This window comes from Saimiri boliviensis, chromosome 3 (genome assembly GCF_048565385.1).
Source record: "Saimiri boliviensis isolate mSaiBol1 chromosome 3, mSaiBol1.pri, whole genome shotgun sequence".
Classification (NCBI taxonomy): domain Eukaryota; kingdom Metazoa; phylum Chordata; class Mammalia; order Primates; family Cebidae; genus Saimiri; species Saimiri boliviensis.
Genome location: NC_133451.1, coordinates 124,330,824 through 124,347,562, shown reverse-complemented (window position 1 = coordinate 124,347,562; position 16,739 = coordinate 124,330,824). Strand labels below are relative to the sequence as shown.

The 16,739-nt window shown below is 44.1% G+C and overlaps 2 pseudogenes; one reads left to right on the top strand and one right to left on the bottom strand.

Annotated features, from left to right (window-relative positions):
- Positions 1–1,401: 1,401 nt before the first annotated feature.
- LOC141579953 (C2 domain-containing protein 2-like) lies at positions 1,402–9,288 on the bottom strand (annotated as a pseudogene).
- Positions 9,289–9,354: 66 nt separating this feature from the next.
- LOC141583861 (ras-related protein Rap-1A-like) lies at positions 9,355–12,995 on the top strand (annotated as a pseudogene).
- Positions 12,996–16,739: the final 3,744 nt, after the last annotated feature.

Sequence of the window (16,739 nt, the reverse complement as noted above, 5' to 3'; positions counted from 1 at the left end):
TCATTGAGCACCATAAAGCCTTACTCAAACAAGTTCAAATTTCAGAAAATAAAACATGGTGCATCTAATCAACTGTTAAACATTGGGGTGGGGAGGATCCTAAAACATAGTTGAAATCTGTTTGTAGAGTTTTTCACTCTTGATAACTTTTAATCCTCACTCCTTCATTCTTTTCCTTGGCCTCACATCGGGGCAATCTGCTGAGAAAGCCCAGGTACTCCCTCCTGCAGTGCAGGACAGATATTCAAACCACACAATGTCATCCTGAGCAAGTGATCCTTCACCCTGACCAGATCTTAACCTCAAGAAAACATCCAGCCTGTCTTCTTTCTCTGCTCTCATAGCCCATTTCTACATCACATACAGGCCTCTGTGCTCTCTTGCAACACCACGGCATGTGAGAAACACACCTGTCTCTATCATTCTAGTGTGTGTATGGGTGTGCGGCATCATTAGTCTTTATATCTGGACTAAATTTGATCAGTGTTCAACTTTTCCCATGCAGGATTGACACAATAATTCATAGGATGCTATATAATCTCAGTTTAATTTTTGAGATATTATGGAAAAGTCCCAACATGCACAAAGAGAGACATAATTGTGGAATAGATTCCTGTAAGCCCCAGAGATCCATTACACAGTTTCAATAATTATTATGGTCAATTTTATTTTATCAAGATCATGCTCTTTCTACTTTCCCCAAATCATTTTAAGGCAGTAATCATACATCTTATCATTGTATCTATATCTTAAACTAAATCACTAAAGGAACCATTTCAAAGTATAGATACAGGGTAAGTATCACCGTAAATAGATAAATATAGGTCCATTCCCTCTCTGGGTTGTCCATCTCCTGGCACTTCAAAGTGTTCGCAAATCTCCACTCCTGCTATGACATTCTTCAAGAGTTTGTATAAAGTTTATTTTCCAGGTGCCCCCACCATTCTGCTGCAAGTACTAATCACTTGGTCTTCTGCTGAGCAGCCCTATCCTCAGGCTACCCCAGGGCCCCAACTTAACCCACCTCATTAACATACATCCAGTGGATCCAAAGGGGCTCATTATGAATAACAAAAGACTGGCTGGGAGCCATGGCTGCCATCCCAGCACTTTGGGAGGTCAAAGAAGGAGGATAAAACCAGGAGTTTCAAACAAGCCTGGACTCTACAGTGAGACACAAGACACCATTTCTACAAAAAGAATAATTTAAAAAATTAACTGGGCCTGGTGACGTGTGTCTGCAGTCCTAGATATTTGGAAGGCTGAGGCTGGAGGATCTCTTGAGCCCAGGACTTCCAGGTTACAGAGAATCATGATTGTACCATTGTACTACAGGGTGACAGAGCAACATCCTGTGCCCCCCACCAAAAAAAAAAAAATGTTAAAACCCAGCATTTGCCCTCATGCTCCACTCGGTGCATGATGGGTTACTGCTGCAGCTCTTACCCCATCATGACCAATCCTCCGGTCCGTATCGCTGTCCCCTTCACCAAAGTGGACCCTGGAAGATCAATCAGAGAACAAGATACAATTGCCCTCTGAGACCTGTCACTTCCCTTACGCTGACTGTATAAAGAAAGAAAACTCCCTGCAGGGTGTAAGAGTGAATTGTTCTGAGGTCATCGTATTGGTGAACAAGAAGTGGGAACCACATATATACATATATATGCGCATATATATGTATATGTACACACACGTTTATATGTATATATATGGTTCACTCTTTACTCTGACATCTTACACGAAAAAGTTCTTTTGTATGTTGTATGAGAATCACAGATTTGGACTTCTCATAAGGGGCTTCACACTGGTTTTGCCCTAATTACATCGAAATATGTCTGAGGTGTTCTGCATAATCAGCCTATCTACCATTAAACAGTCAACAGAAGTACGAGAAACACAAACCATTCTTGGAATATCTTGAGTTCTGTGCCACATCAAATTCTATATTTTAAAAAATGTTTTCCAGGCTGAGCTCCAGGGCTCAAGACTGTCATCCCAGCAGTGTGGGAGGTCCAGGCAGGAAGATTGCTTGAAGTCCGGAGATTGAGGCTGCGGTGAGCTATGATCTTGCCACTGCACTCCAGCCTGGGTCACAGAGTGAGTCTCAGTCTCAAAGAAAAAAAAAAAAAAAAAGTTTTCCAGAAGATATGTCTTTATTGGTGTTTACCTTTTTTTTTTTTTTTCCATGTGCACATTTATTTATTTCAAAGATTGTTTGTGTTCCAGCCTCATCTTCTCCAAAGGAACCCACCCAGCCTGTGCACAGGTGAGGTGCGGAGCTGTCTTCGGTGTCTAAAGTGCTACTGAGGAATACAATCATTGGCATGAAAGTTCATCACTGCACTCCAGTGTCAGGCCAAACCTTTCTGCAGACCTGGAAAACTTGCCATTTCCTTCTTTTTAAAATGCAGTTTTGACATAACATTGTTAGAGTAAACAACAAACCAGAAGCCTAATGATGAGTGGTGCATTACTGCCCAGCTGCTCGCTGAGGGAACAGGGCAGTGGACTGTGTTTCGAATGCAGACAGTCATGGGCCCAAGGTAACCCGAGTTTGCCCTGCAGGATTCCGCAGAGGCCTTGCCCTGTGTAGGATGCTTTGGTCATCGTGTCTGGGTCCGTTCGGGGCAGTGGGGAGAGGGCCTGGCAGCAGGGTTTCTGCCAGTCCAGAGGTCTGTTTCCATCTGACAGAGAGAAATGTCCTGATTTCCACCATCCACCAATTTGTACTTGGAAGTTTCCAGATTAAGAGTCGTGAGACTATTACCCAGCAAACACCCACCTTTGGTGGCCACCAATGTAAATTGATCTTTCTCTCTCTGCCCAAAGAAACTTTGCAACTCTCATCCATAGATGTGGCAAGCAAAACCCAAGAAACATTCTAAATGGGCACCAATTTGTCATTGAGTGGCAGTTGGTAGCGTAGCTGTCATAAGGGATCAGGGCTGGTTTTGAACTCAGACTTGAAACTTGGTTAAAATAAAATGCTCTGTCAAAATTCCCACAGAAGATTTTCACCTGGAACAAGGAGATGGCTGATTTTGTTATGGCTACAATAACGCATATGTGTGTGCAGACACACACACCACACACAGATACTTAAAGCTCCATTTCATTCCTCCACAAAGAACAGAGACACCTCCTTAAACAAAGCAAACTGGGAAGGCTTGCTAGCACATTAAAACCAACATGAGCACCCAGGTCCAGGGATACAGACGCAATTAATCTTAGTGTTCACAAGGAATCACTTTTAAAACCCCACTCGACAAAACTTTCATACAAACACCAAAAACAAAAGCCCCCAAGATACAGAAGCTTGTAGAAGAGGTGAGGTGATAAAGGTGATTTACACGTCAGCATTTTTAGTATTTGGTGGATCATCTTAAGTGATCTTTAACCTTCACAACATTTTCTTTATCATAAATACCCTACACTGTGGAAAAACAAACCTGTATAAAATAGCTTGAAAGGCCGGGCACGGTGGCTCAAGCCTGTAATCCCAGCACTTTGGGAGGCCGAGGCGAGTGGATCACTAGGTCGAGAGATCGAGACCATCCTGATAAACATGGTGAAACCCCGTCTCTACCAAAAATACAAAAAATTAGCTGGGCATCGTGACACGTGCCTGTAATCCCAGCTACTCAGGAGGCTGAGGCAGTAGAATTGCCTGAACCCAGGAGGCAGAGGTTTCGGTGAGCCGAGATCGCGCCATTGCACTCTAGCCTGGGTAACAAGAGCGAAACTCCATCTCAAAAAAAAAAAAAAAAAGCTCGAAAAAGAAACATTCACGATATCAACAGAGCCCATTTTCTCGAGGTGCTTCCCTGAAGCTAGCCTAGGTGATTTTTTGGTCATTGCTTCATCAACTCCCTCCTACATTGGTGGTTCCTGTGACATCAGAGAAGGCCACTGGATGGAGACAATGTGAGCATGGAGACCACCTGAGCGTGTCTGTGGGAAGCAGAGCCCCAGACCTAGGTATTCAACAGTAAGCAGCGCTCATGGGATTCATCTGGAAATAGGATGGATAAAAACTTTTTTGCGGGGGAGCAAGAAGGCTTAATCTAATATTCTGGGCCTGGCGTAGTGGCTCATGCCTATAATTCCAGCACTTTTGGAGGCCGAAGTGGGTAGATCACCTGAGGTCAGGAGTTCAAGACCAGCCTAACCAACTTGGTGACACTCCATCTCTACTAAATACAAATAAATTAGCCAGGTGTGGTGGTGCAGGCCTGTAAACCCAGCTACTTAGGAGGCTGAGGCAGGAGAATCGCTTAAACCTGGAAGGTTGCAGTAAGCCACCACTGCACTGAAGCCTGGGCAACAGAGTGAAACCCCGTCTCTAAAATTTTTTTTTTTTTTTAAAGCTTCTGATATCCTCACAATTGAGTAGAGTGTACCTGAATTCCAAAATAAAACAAAAGAACAATTAAAAACTTCTCATCAGTGTCTGAAATTCTGACACATAATCATAATATCCTCTTGGAATTCTTCTGTATCTCAGGCTCTTTTTACCACATGGCCAAGAGCAGTAAAACCTCAAGTAAAACATTCAAGTGAACATCTGCCTCAAAAGACTAGCTGCAGTGCCTGACTCTGGGGACAGAAACTGGGTAGTATTCATATATTTTGCAACTCCAAGTGCTTTTTTCAAAAACAATGATTAGCCGGGCACGGTGGCTCACGCCTGTAATTCCAGCACTTTGGGAGGCCGAGGCGGGTAGATCACAAGGTCAAGAGATCGAGACCATCCTGGTCAACATGGTGAAACGCCGTCTCTACTAAAAATACAAAAAATTAGCTGGGCATGGTGGCACGTGCCTGTAATCCCAGCTATTCAGGAGGCTGAGGCAGGAGAATTGCCTGAACCCAGGAGGTGGGGGTTGCCATGAGCCGAGATCGCGCCATTGCACTCCAGCCTGGGTAACAAGAGCGAAACTCTGTCTCAAAAATAAAATAAAATAAAAAATAAAAACAATGATTAAAATTGGAATAAAATTTTTAAAAACATAGCAGGTTTTAAAAGTCAGTTTAAATCATTCCATAATTCCTGGAACACTTAAGAAGTATGTAATGTGTATCTTAAAGTGAAATTCCTAAGGTAGTGTTTTAATCTCTCCCCCTAAAAAACAAGGAAAAAAATCCTGTAATTTTGGCCTTTATATAGGTTTCTACTCACCAGCGGCTCTATGACCTTTGAAATATTTAATATTTAAGGATTAAAGAATGCCTATGGAAGGAAGCTCGCCCATCTCCATCTCCAGGCCTGAAGCCAAGTGTTCATAACAGCCTTTTACATCTCTTTGGAGAAAAGTGAATCACATTAAACTGTCAAAAACACTTCACGCCAGGGATGACTGCTCGTTCACCAGCATGTCTACTGGAACTGGCACATTTGGAAGGAGCAGACCAAAGTGAAAATTGTGAATCAATTAAAGTAGAAAGGCAGCTGATGAGGAAAGCAACTGGAATGATACTTAGGGATATTAAAACGGTGTGCCCGGTTCATCACGTTTTCCACTAAAACAAACCCAAACAAGGGCACCCCAAACTGTGTCCAAGAATGCTGTTGACAGTGAAATTCTGTAGTGCTCATAAAAGGAAATTCCTGCAAGTTTGGCCTATTTCAACTTCCATTCCTAAGACTGACACCTGAGACACAAGACGATTTTCTCTACTGCCCTAAAAGGACTTTGTTTTGGCTACTGGCAGTATTTGGCAAAATCCATGTCTCTGTTTGGTTACCATGTTCTACCAGCAGTCACGTACGGCTCCCGACTTCATTCAACAGACCTGCTGTACTCATTTAGCAAGTATAACAGCGAGGAAGAAGAAAAAAAAAAAAAAAACCTGGCTGGCTGTCAACTGCTCCACTAGTATTATTAGAGCTTTTAACACGATAGAGAAAAATGTAAAAACCATGTGAGAATATATATATCTTCCACTTGCAAGTAGGCTTAAAAGAAACTTAGAAAAGTGTGCAACATACCATGCATAGGATATAGAGTTCAAGTTCTAGGGCTAATACCGCAGGCAGATGTCTTTCTACATTTGCAACTGCATTCCCATTCCCATCGTAATTTCTCTATTTATAAAAATCCTGCCTATGTTCCACTTCCCTGTACTCAGGGCCAGCTGCGTGTTTTAGTCCAAGCAGCAGACGAGGAGAGGTGACCCACGCATTCCATTCACAGTGACGGCACAGCAGGGCACCTCCTCTTTGTGACATGATGCAGGCATGGGCCCAAAACAACACTTGTTAGTGTGTAGAATAGGTAAACTGAGTCCCTCAAACCTGCCCTCCACAATCCCCTAGAGTATATTATTTCTTTTATAATGTTAATCTCCTTCTAATATTTAGCCCTGACTCTTAGCTTTGAGCACAGCCCAAGCTCTGGAGCTGTCAAGTCTCATTTGGCATCTGGTGGCAAGTTAGGCTTTTTCGCCCTCTTGGGGAAAGCCTCCTGGCTGGAGACTCAGATTTTGTTTTCCCTTTAAAAGACTAGATGGTTGGAAGAAACCCAGCAAGAGAAGCGGGGCATCTGGACATCTGGCGGAGACTCTCGCTGTGTCCTGGTGAGGGTGGTAACACGGGTGCAGGTCTCCTGGCTTGGCGGTGGTGACCTCAGCCCCTACCTGCAAGGCTCCACGGTGTTCTTGTTTCTGTGCCTGGAGAGCAGCTTCTTGTTCAGGATCTTGGTGATGGTGACCCCTTTCCTCCGGGAACCCTCTGGCTGCTCCAGGAACACGAGGTCATTGTGTGACTGACTCATGCCCGGGTCTTTCTGTTGATGCCGCTGGCGGAAGAACAGCTTTGCACCTTTCCTTAGAATTCCTCCTTTATGCTTTTTGGCGGCACCCGGCTCCGGGACACTTACGGAGCTCTCTGACAGCTCATCGGGGTCCAGCAGGGCCGGGCTGCTCCAGGCCATGGCCTGGGGCTCCTTTTCTAAGTCCCAGGAGTCTAGCTCGTCCTCCAGGGGATTAGGGGCAGAGAATGCCTGGGCTGACTCGGCTTCCTCCGGTGGGGCAGAGGCTGCGGCCACCTCTGGATGAGACGGGGCATCCTCCTGGTGGGCACTGTTCATGGAGGCTGCATAGTCCTGCATCAGGGCAGCATCGTGGTCCTGGGCTAGTGAGGTCTTGGAGATCCCTGACATGATAATAGTGCTTTTCTTCCGTGGCGACTTGAGTTTCAGCTTTGAAGATTCGCTGAGTTGTCGAATGGCAACTTCGGCCACTGGATCTAAACCATTCAACACCAACAATTCTGTGTCTGAAGAAGAGAGTGTTTTGTTGACGGGCGCACTGCTGCAGGAGATGGCCTGGACAGAGATGTCCTTCTTGATCACCTTCACCTTGACGGAAGTCTTCACCGGAGGCTCAGAGCTCAGCGGGGACGCCCTCCCCATGTCGACTCTAGGCTTGGTCTTCACAGCGGTGACAGTAGTGACCACAGTCCCACAGGGCATCACCGTGCGATCCTTTTCTATTTTTGCAGCAGGAACAGAGGGAGGGATGGGCGAAGACTTCAATTCACCAGGTTCCACCTAAGTAAACTCTGCCGTGGCGGAACTCAGCACCGAGCAGCAGCAGGCAGACCCGCTGGTCAGCATGAAACTCTGTGGTCCAGAAGGCTGCTTCTTTTTGTTGTTGCTGTTGTTGTTGTTGTTTGTTTGTTTGTTTGTTTTGAGACCGAGTTTTGCTCTTGTTACCCAGGCTGGAGTGCAATGGCGCGATCTCGGCTTGCCGCAACCTCCGCCTCCTGGGTTCAGGCAATTCTCCTGCCTCAGCCTCCTGAGTAGCTGGGATTACAGGCACGCGCCACCATGCCCAGCTAATTTTTTTGTATTTTTAGTAGAGATGGGTTTTCGCTATGTTGACCAGGATGGTCTCGATCTCTTGACCGCATGATCCACCCAACTCGGCCTCCCAAAGTGCTGGGATTACAGGCGTGAGCCACCGCGCCCTGCCTGAAGGGCAGTATTAGTAAATCCAAAAGAACTGTCCCAGTTGCCAGCAGACCTTCTGAGAATCACCCAGCCTCTGAAATCTGCAGGTGTGACTCCTTTGACTTGGCATTCAACTTGAATGTGAGTTCCTCTTCCACGTGAGGTTCGTAGTGTTTTTGGTTAGGGTGATGGAGAACCTCTGAAGAGGATCGTTCAGCTGCACGGCGCACACTGTGTTAATGTGGCCTGAAGCGTCGGGCTCGCTGAGCAGGAAGGCGCGGATACTCCTCACCCGCAGCTTTAGCTCGTGAGCCCTCGGAGGTTTGGGAGGACAGGATTCCTGAGCAGTAGACGGAGCACACTCTAAGTTCTGAGCTTCCTGTACATTCGTGGGCTTGGTGATCAGAAGCACGGATGGAGAGGCAGAACCAACCAAATGCTTCAAGAGCTCCTTCGGAGTGTCCGACACTGTGCGCGTCTCGGCCACCTGGTCCTCACCCAGTGCTTTGGGCTGGACAGTAATGGCCATTTCCGGCACACGTATGAAGGACCAGCTGATCTGGAGGAGCTCTCTCTTCTCTTTCAGGTGGAACTCCAGCTGAGCACACTGGAGACCGCCTCCACCGCCAGCTCCAGGGGCTACTGCCGTGGGTCCTCCTCGAAGGACAGGAAAGGCGGGCCCCCTTTCCTCTGGCTTCGTCGTTCAGGGCGGTCACCCAGGCCGCCTACCACTGGCTCCTGCAGCTGCCCAGCTTCAGGATCCAGGAGAGCAGCGCGACGGACCCAGCGCGCGGCCCCTCGCCAGGCTCCAGCGCCCCCCGCCGGGGCTGGGGTCGCGCCCTGGCCAGCGCTCACTGCGCCAGATACAGACCCACCTTGGCCAGGGCCGCGACGAAGAGGGACACCAGCGCGAGCCACTGCACCTCCTCGAACCACGAGGCCAGCCAGGCCGAGGCTTTGGCGCATCCCCGGCCCGCCTCTCCCCAACTTCCCCGGCAGCGCCGGGCGCGGGCAGCTAGCTTAGGGTACGCGCTGGCTGCGGCCGCGGCGCGCGGGGCACGTGGAAGGGGAGCGGCTGGGCCGGAGCCCCGCGAGGAGCGCGCCACGGGACTTCGGGCTGGGCGGAAACGCGCGGCGGCCGGGCCTGGGCGCAAGCCCCCGCACACCTGCGGAACAGGGGCGCGAAGGGACCCTGCGGCCGGCGCTCCCGACTCGGAGTCTGGGAAGTTCCGGGGCTGCGGCCGGGCGCCCTACCTCCTGTGCGCGCCGCCCTGGGAGTCTGGCCTGTGGCCCAGCGGTGGCCTGAGGAGGCATGGGCCGGGGGACCGGCCATTGGTGTTTATCTTTACACAAAACTTAAAGAGAAATTGAGGTTGATTTTTCTTGGTTTCATGTGACCATGAAAGAGTGCGGGGCGGGGGGATCAAGGAACCAGCCCCAGACGACTCAGGTAATCTGAGAGCAGGCCTGGGATCCACACACAGGTCACACACCCAGACGGAACCACAATGCCTGGCCTTCCTCTTTCCTCAATCCCTATTTAAATTAATCTGGAAGATTTATGAGATTAAAAAGAGTGGTGACAGGAAAGGAGAGAGTATTGGTGGAGGAAGGAAAGTCCATTAAGATTAGGGACAGTTGTAAGGGAGAAGAGAAAAAAGAGACAGAATCTGAGAGCCCTGAGATGCATTGAAAGGGGAGCAGCAGCTCAAAGAAAAGAGAAGGGATCATCAGTATTTAAACAGAACACATCCTGTGTGAGTACAAGCTAGTGATCCTTAGTTCAGGAGGCATTGGGCAGTCTGCTCTGACAGTTCAGTTTGTTCAGGGCATTTTTTTAAAAATATGACCCAATGATAGAAATTTCCTAAAGAATGAAAGTTGGCCCTGTAGCCGCAGCTCCGGGTCTCGTTTCCACTGCTCTGTGTCCTGTTCGCCTAGACGCCTGGCTTGTGTGGCCCTGTGACCTGCAGGTATTGGAGATCTACAGCTACGACGCCAGGATCCCCTGGAAGCCTAGAAATGGAACCATTGACATTTAGGGATGTGGCGATAGAATTCTCTCTGGAGGAGTGGCAATGCCTGGACCCTGCACAGTGGAATTTATCTAGGAATGTGATGTTAGAGAACTACAGAAACCTGGCCTTCCTGGGCAGACAAGCAACCTCATCAAGCAGCTCCCTGACACCACAGCCAGGTAAATCCACAAAGACGGGGAAAAAACCAGCACAAAAAAGATGAAACCGTCATCAAAGACCAGAACACCTCTTCTCCTTCAAGGCATCACAACTCCTCAACAGCGCAGAACCACAACTTGACCGAGGAGTGCGACAAATTGACAGAAAAAGGCTTCAGAAGGTGGCTAGTGAGAAACATTTCTGAGCTAAAGGAACATGTTCTAACTCAAAGCAAAGCAATCAAAAACCTTGAAAAAAAGTTAGACAAAATACTAATTGGAATAACCAGCATAGAGAAGAACAGAGACGACTTGATGGAGTTGAAAAACACAGCACAAGAACTACGTGAAGTAAACACAAGTTCTAATAGCCAGATCGATCAAGGGGAAGAAAGGATATCAGAGATTGAAGATCAACTCAATGAAATAAAAAGAGAAGGCAAGACAAGAGAAAAAAGAGTGAAAAGAAATGAACAAAGCCTCCAAGTAATATGGGATTATGTGAAAAGACCTAATCTACGCTCGATCGGTATACCTGAATATGACGGGGAGAATGAATCCAAGCTGGAAATCATGTTCCAGGATATTATCCAGGAGAACTTCCCAAGTCTAGCAAGGCAGTCCAAATTTCAAATTCAAGAAATACAGAGAACTCCCCAAAGATATTCCTCAAGAAGAGCAACCCCAAGGCACATAATCGTCAGATTCACCGGGGTTGAAATGAAGGAAAAAATGCTAAGGGCAGCCAGAGAGAAAGGCCAGGTCACCCACAGAGGGAAGCCCATCAGACTCACAGCAGATCTCTCTGCAGAAACCCTACAAGCCAGAAGAGAGTGGAGGCCGATATTCAACATCCTTAAATAAAAGAACTTTCAACCCAGAATCTCATATCCAGCCAAACTAAGCTTTGTAAGTGAAGGAGAAATAAAATCCTTTATGGACAAGGAATTATTGAGAGATTTTGTCACCACCAGACCTGCCCTAGGAGAGCTCCTGAGAGAAACACTAAGCATGGAAAGGAACAAGTGCCAGTCACTGCAAAAGCAAACCAGTTGGCAAAGACCAAAAATGCAATGAAGAGAATGAGGCAACTAATGGGAAAGAAAACCAATCAGTAACAAAATGGCAGAATCAAATCACATATAGCAATATTAACATTGAAAGTAAATGGCCTAAATGCTCCAATCAAAAGACACAGACTGGCAAACTGGATAAAAGTCAGAACCCATCGGTGTGCTGTATTCAGGAAACCCATCTCACATACAAAGACACACATTGACTCAAAATAAAGGGATAGAAGAAGATTTACGAAGCAAATGGAGAACAAAAAAAAAGCAGGGGTTGTAATCCTAGTCTCTGATAAAATGGACTTCAACAAAGATCAAAAGAGACAAAGAAGGACACTACATTATGGTCAAAGAATCAATCCAACAGGAAGAGTTAAGTACCCTAAATACATACGTCCCCAACACAGGAGCACCCAGATACATGAAGCAAGTTCTTAATGACCTAAAACAAGATTTAGACTCCCACACAATAATAGTGGGAGACTCCAACACTCCACTGTCAATATTCGATAAATGAGCAGAAAATTAGCAAGGATATCCAGGACTTGAATGCAGAGCTGGACCAACTGGACCTAATACACATATATAGAACACTCCACCCCAAATCCACACAATATACATTTTTCTCAGCACCAAATTGCACATACTCTAAAATTGACCATATCATTGGAAGCAAATCACCCCTCAGCAAACGCAAAAGAACAGAAATCATAACAAACAGTCTATCAGACCACAGCACAGTCAGAATAGGACTCAGGATCAAGAAACACACACAAACCCACATAACCACTTGGAAACTGAATAACCTGTTTCTGAGTGTCAACTGGAAACTGTCTCAAAAAAATAAAAAAGAAAAAGAAATACTAGACTGCCATAGAATCAACCCAAATGCCCATAAATGATAGATTGGACAAAGAAAATGTGGTACATGTATACCATGGAATACTACGCAGCCATAAAAAACAAGTTTGTGTCCTTTGTAGGGACTTGGATGAATCTGGAAACCATCATTCTCAGCGAACTAATATAAGAACAGAAAGCCAAACACCGTATGTTCTTATTCATAGGTAGGTGTTGAACAACGAGAACATGTGGACTCAGGGAGAGGAGCATCACACACTGGGGGCAGTTGAGGGGGGTAGGGAGAGACAGCAGGGGATGGGAAGGGAGAGGAGGATGGTGAGGGCTAACATGGGGAGAAATACCAGATATAGTGTGCACCTGAAGTAAATAAATTAATTTTAAAAAATAGCCGGAAGAAAGAAAAAGAAAGCAAGTTGAAGTGGATTAACAACAGTGTATGCTAGAAATCCTGGATACTGCAGGGACAGAGCAATTTACAGCGATTAGGAATTTGTATATGAAGAATGGACAAGGTTTAACGCTAGTATATTCTATTATAGCTCAATCCACATTTAATGACTTACAGGACCTGAGGGAACAGATTTTATGGGTTAAGGGCACAGAAGACGTTCCAATGATTTTGGTTGACAAAATGTGACCCGGAAGATGAGCGAGTAGTTAGCAAAGAACAGGGCCGGAATTAGGCAAGACAGTGGTGTAACTGTGCCTTTGTAGAAACTTCTGCAAAGTGAAAGATCAATGCTAATGAGATGTTTCATGACCTGGTCAGACAGATAAATAGAACACCACCAGTGGAAAAGAAGAATCCTAAAAAGAAATTAGGTCTGCTACTCTAAGCCTGTAGTCAACAGCAGCTCTGAGCCAGATTACAGGAATGAAGAACTGTTGCCTGATTCGAAAGTGCCAGCATTTCAGACTTCAAAAAATAAATCTGAAGAGGCTTCTCGCACTGTATACATTATGTGAAGAATTTAGATCTTATATTAGTTTGCACAAGTTCCCTGTGTATGTATATCTCTTGGAAAATAAGACAATAGTGTTTCTCCTTTGCAATAGCAGTTATAACAGGTGCAAAAATATACTTGACTCTCTTATGATTATACAAAAGAGCATGGATGCATTTCAAATGTTAGATATTGGTACTATGATCAAATGATTTTGTATTGACATTTTGATCATGATTCCTCCCTATCAAGCCCTAAACAGTTGAACCTTTCTATTTCATATGTGTAATATTATGAAATGCCCCCCAACCTCATTGCAGCAGATAATGTTCTTGAGTCATTGACTTCATTTTATATTTTTAAAAATATGGAATATCATTTGTCATTATATTCTAATTAAAATCCTTGTGCAGCCAGGCGCGTTGGTTCACGCCTGTAATCCCAGTACTTTGGGAGGCCGAGGCGGGTGGATCACGAGGTCAAAAGATCGAGACCATCCTGGTCAACACGGTGAAACCCCGTCTCTACTAAAAATACAAAAAATTAGCTGGGCATGGTGGCGCTTGCCTGTATTCCCAGCTACTCACGAGGCTGAGGCAGGAGAATTGCTTGAATCCAGGAGGCGGAGGCTGCGGTGAGCCGAGATCGCGCCATTGCACTCCAGCCTGGGTAACAAGAGCGAAACTCCATCTCAAAAAAAAAAAAAAAGAAAAAAAAAAGTGAGATTAAACAATTTAGAAAAGAAAAATTGTTTGTGCATAATGCTTTGGAAAATGGGTCTATTTTCCTATAGAAGAAAAAAAACGAAAATAGCTGAATTCTATGGTTTTCAAAGTTAAAATACATAACATACTAAACCAACTCTAATATTGCTTTTTGTGTTTTACTGTTAGATTAAATTACAGCTTTTATGGATGATTAAATTTTAGTACCAAAAAAAAAAAAAAAACCTAAGTGAAATGAGCTTGCCTAGAATGAAGGATTGATATACTGAAAACTGATTAACCTTTTGAAAGGAAATTTTTTTTATTTAATCTTTTTTGAGACAGGATCTCGTTCTGTCATCTAGGCTGAGGTTGCTAGTCCACAGGTTCAAGGCATTCTCCCACCTCAGCCTCTGGAGTAGCTGAGACTACCCACCATGCCCAGCTAGTTTTTGAATATTTGGTAGAGACTGGGTTTCACCATATTGGCTTAGCTGTTCTCAAACTCCAGAGCTCATGTGATCTTCCCACCTCAGCCTACTGATCAATAACAGATCAGGTGTGGTGGCTCAAGCCTGTAATCCCAGTACTTTGGGAGGCTGGCAAGTAAACCATGAAGTCAGGAGCTCGAGATCAGCCTGGCCAACATGGTGAAACCCCATCTCTACTAAAAATACAAAAATTAACTCAGTGCAGTGGCGGGTGCCAGTAACCTCAGCTACTCGGAAAGCTGAGGCAGGAGAATCGCTGGAACCTGGGAGAAGGAGGTTGCAGTGAACCAAGATTGTGCCACTGCAATCTAGCCTGGGCAACAGAGCAACATTCCATCAAAAATTACAAGATAATAAATAAATAAAAATTTCACGAGCTTTTCCATTTTAACTAAGGAATGGTAATTCTAGACTTCTGCCACAACATTATGGTTCACAAAACATTCTTAATTCAATTTAAATAGATCTGACTTTAGATCCTGAAACAGCAAGTCATAATCTTGTATCTCTGATAATAGACTGCAGTGAGATTTGGAAAGACACCCCAAAGACTCATGATCCAAAAAAGACTAATGCTGGTATTCCTAGAAGGTGTCATTACGGTGGGTAGAGTGTCAAGAGTTCTTCTGCTAAAAGTAAAACCCAGTAATAGTAGGATTTTTCTGGACAATGAAGTGGGTGAGGTTTAATCTTATAACTTGAATGCCAGGTCTCATATCTTTTCTTCAAGCGATATTTTTATGAAACTGTTTAGGCTGTGTTCCCCACTGGGTGTGATTTATAACCACATATATTTGGTATAGTGCTAGATTATGAAGGATGAAAGATTAAAAACTATTTTCTATTTTATTTAGGAGAGAAGCTCTACAATTCTGAATTCGGTATCACTTATAAGCAAAAAAAAAAAAAAAAAAAAAGGCTTTTTATTGCATTATTTTACCTTTAATAAAACATTATTTAAAACGGCCTACTCTTCAGATATGTAATGGGAATAAATTGTAAAGTACTTACGATATTCTAAGACGATAGTGTACTTAGTCAATATTTAAATGGTTTCCACATAATGAATTTTATCAACATTACATAGTTATTCGGTCAGTCCAGCAACAAAACAGGCTTATATAAAAACAAAAATCTCCTGGATCATGCCATCCTTTGCCAAAATCAACATATGAAAATCAGTTGCATTTCTATACACGAACAATCAACTATCTGAAAAGTAAATTAAGAAAACAATCCCGGCCGGGCGCGGTGGCTCAAGACTGTAATACCAGCACTTTGGGAGGCCAAAGCGGGTGGCTCACAAGGCCAATAGATCGAGACCATCCTGGTCAACGTGGTGAAACCCCGTCTCTACTAAAAATACAAAAAAAAAAATTAGCTGGGCATGGTGGTGTGTGCCTATAATCCCAGCTACTCAGGAGGTTGAGGCAGAAGAATTGCCTGAACCCAGGAGGAGGAGGTTGCGGTGAACCGAGATCTTGCCATTGCACTCCAGCCTGGGTAACAAGAGTGAAACTACGTCTCAAAAAAAAAAAAAAAGAAAAGAAAACAATCCCATTTGCAATAGTACCAAAATGAATAAAATATTTAAGAATAAACCTAATTAAGGAAGTGAAAGACTTGTAAAGTGAAAACTATAAAACATTGATTAAAAATTTAATTAAGACACAAAAATTGGAAAGACATTCCATATTTATGGATTGGAAGAATTACTATTAATAAAATGTCCAAACCACATGAAATGATTTACAGATTCAGTGCAATCCCTATCACAATTTCAATAAAACTTTTTACAAAATTAAAAAAATATTCAGAAGTTTATTGTTTATAAATACTCTTTTTTGAATAGTTTATAATTTGAATAATAGTTCAAATTATTATTTATTCTCTTTTGTGACTAGTTTATAATTTGAATAATATAATATTGAATGAGATAATTATATAATTATATATATTATATATATTTATGTATATCATATATTATATATAAAAATTATATTATAAAGCCAGGCGCGGTGGCTCAAGCCTGTAATCCCAGCACTTTGGGAGGCCGAGACGGGTGGATCACGAGGTCAAGAGATCCAGACCATCTTGATCAACATGGTGAAACCCCGTCTCTACTAAAAATACAAAAAAAGTTAGCTGGGCATGGTGGTGCGTGCCTGTAACCCCAGCTACTCAGGAGGCTGAGGCAGGGGAATTGCCTGAACCCAGGAGGCAGAGGTTGCGGTGAGCCGAGATCGCGCCATTGCACTCCAGCCTGGGTAAGAAGAGAGCGAAACTCTGTCTCAAAAACAAAAAACAAAAAACAAAAACAAAACCAAAAAAAAAAAAAAAAAAAAAAGAGCGAAACTCCGTCTCAAAAAAAAAAAATTATATTATATAATAATTATATTATTCAAGTTATAAACTATTCACAGAAGAGCATAAATAACCAAGTCAATCTGGAGAAAAATAAACAAAACCGGAGGTATCACAATTCCAGATGTGAAAACATATTACAAAACCCCAAAACAAAACATTATGGTACCAGAA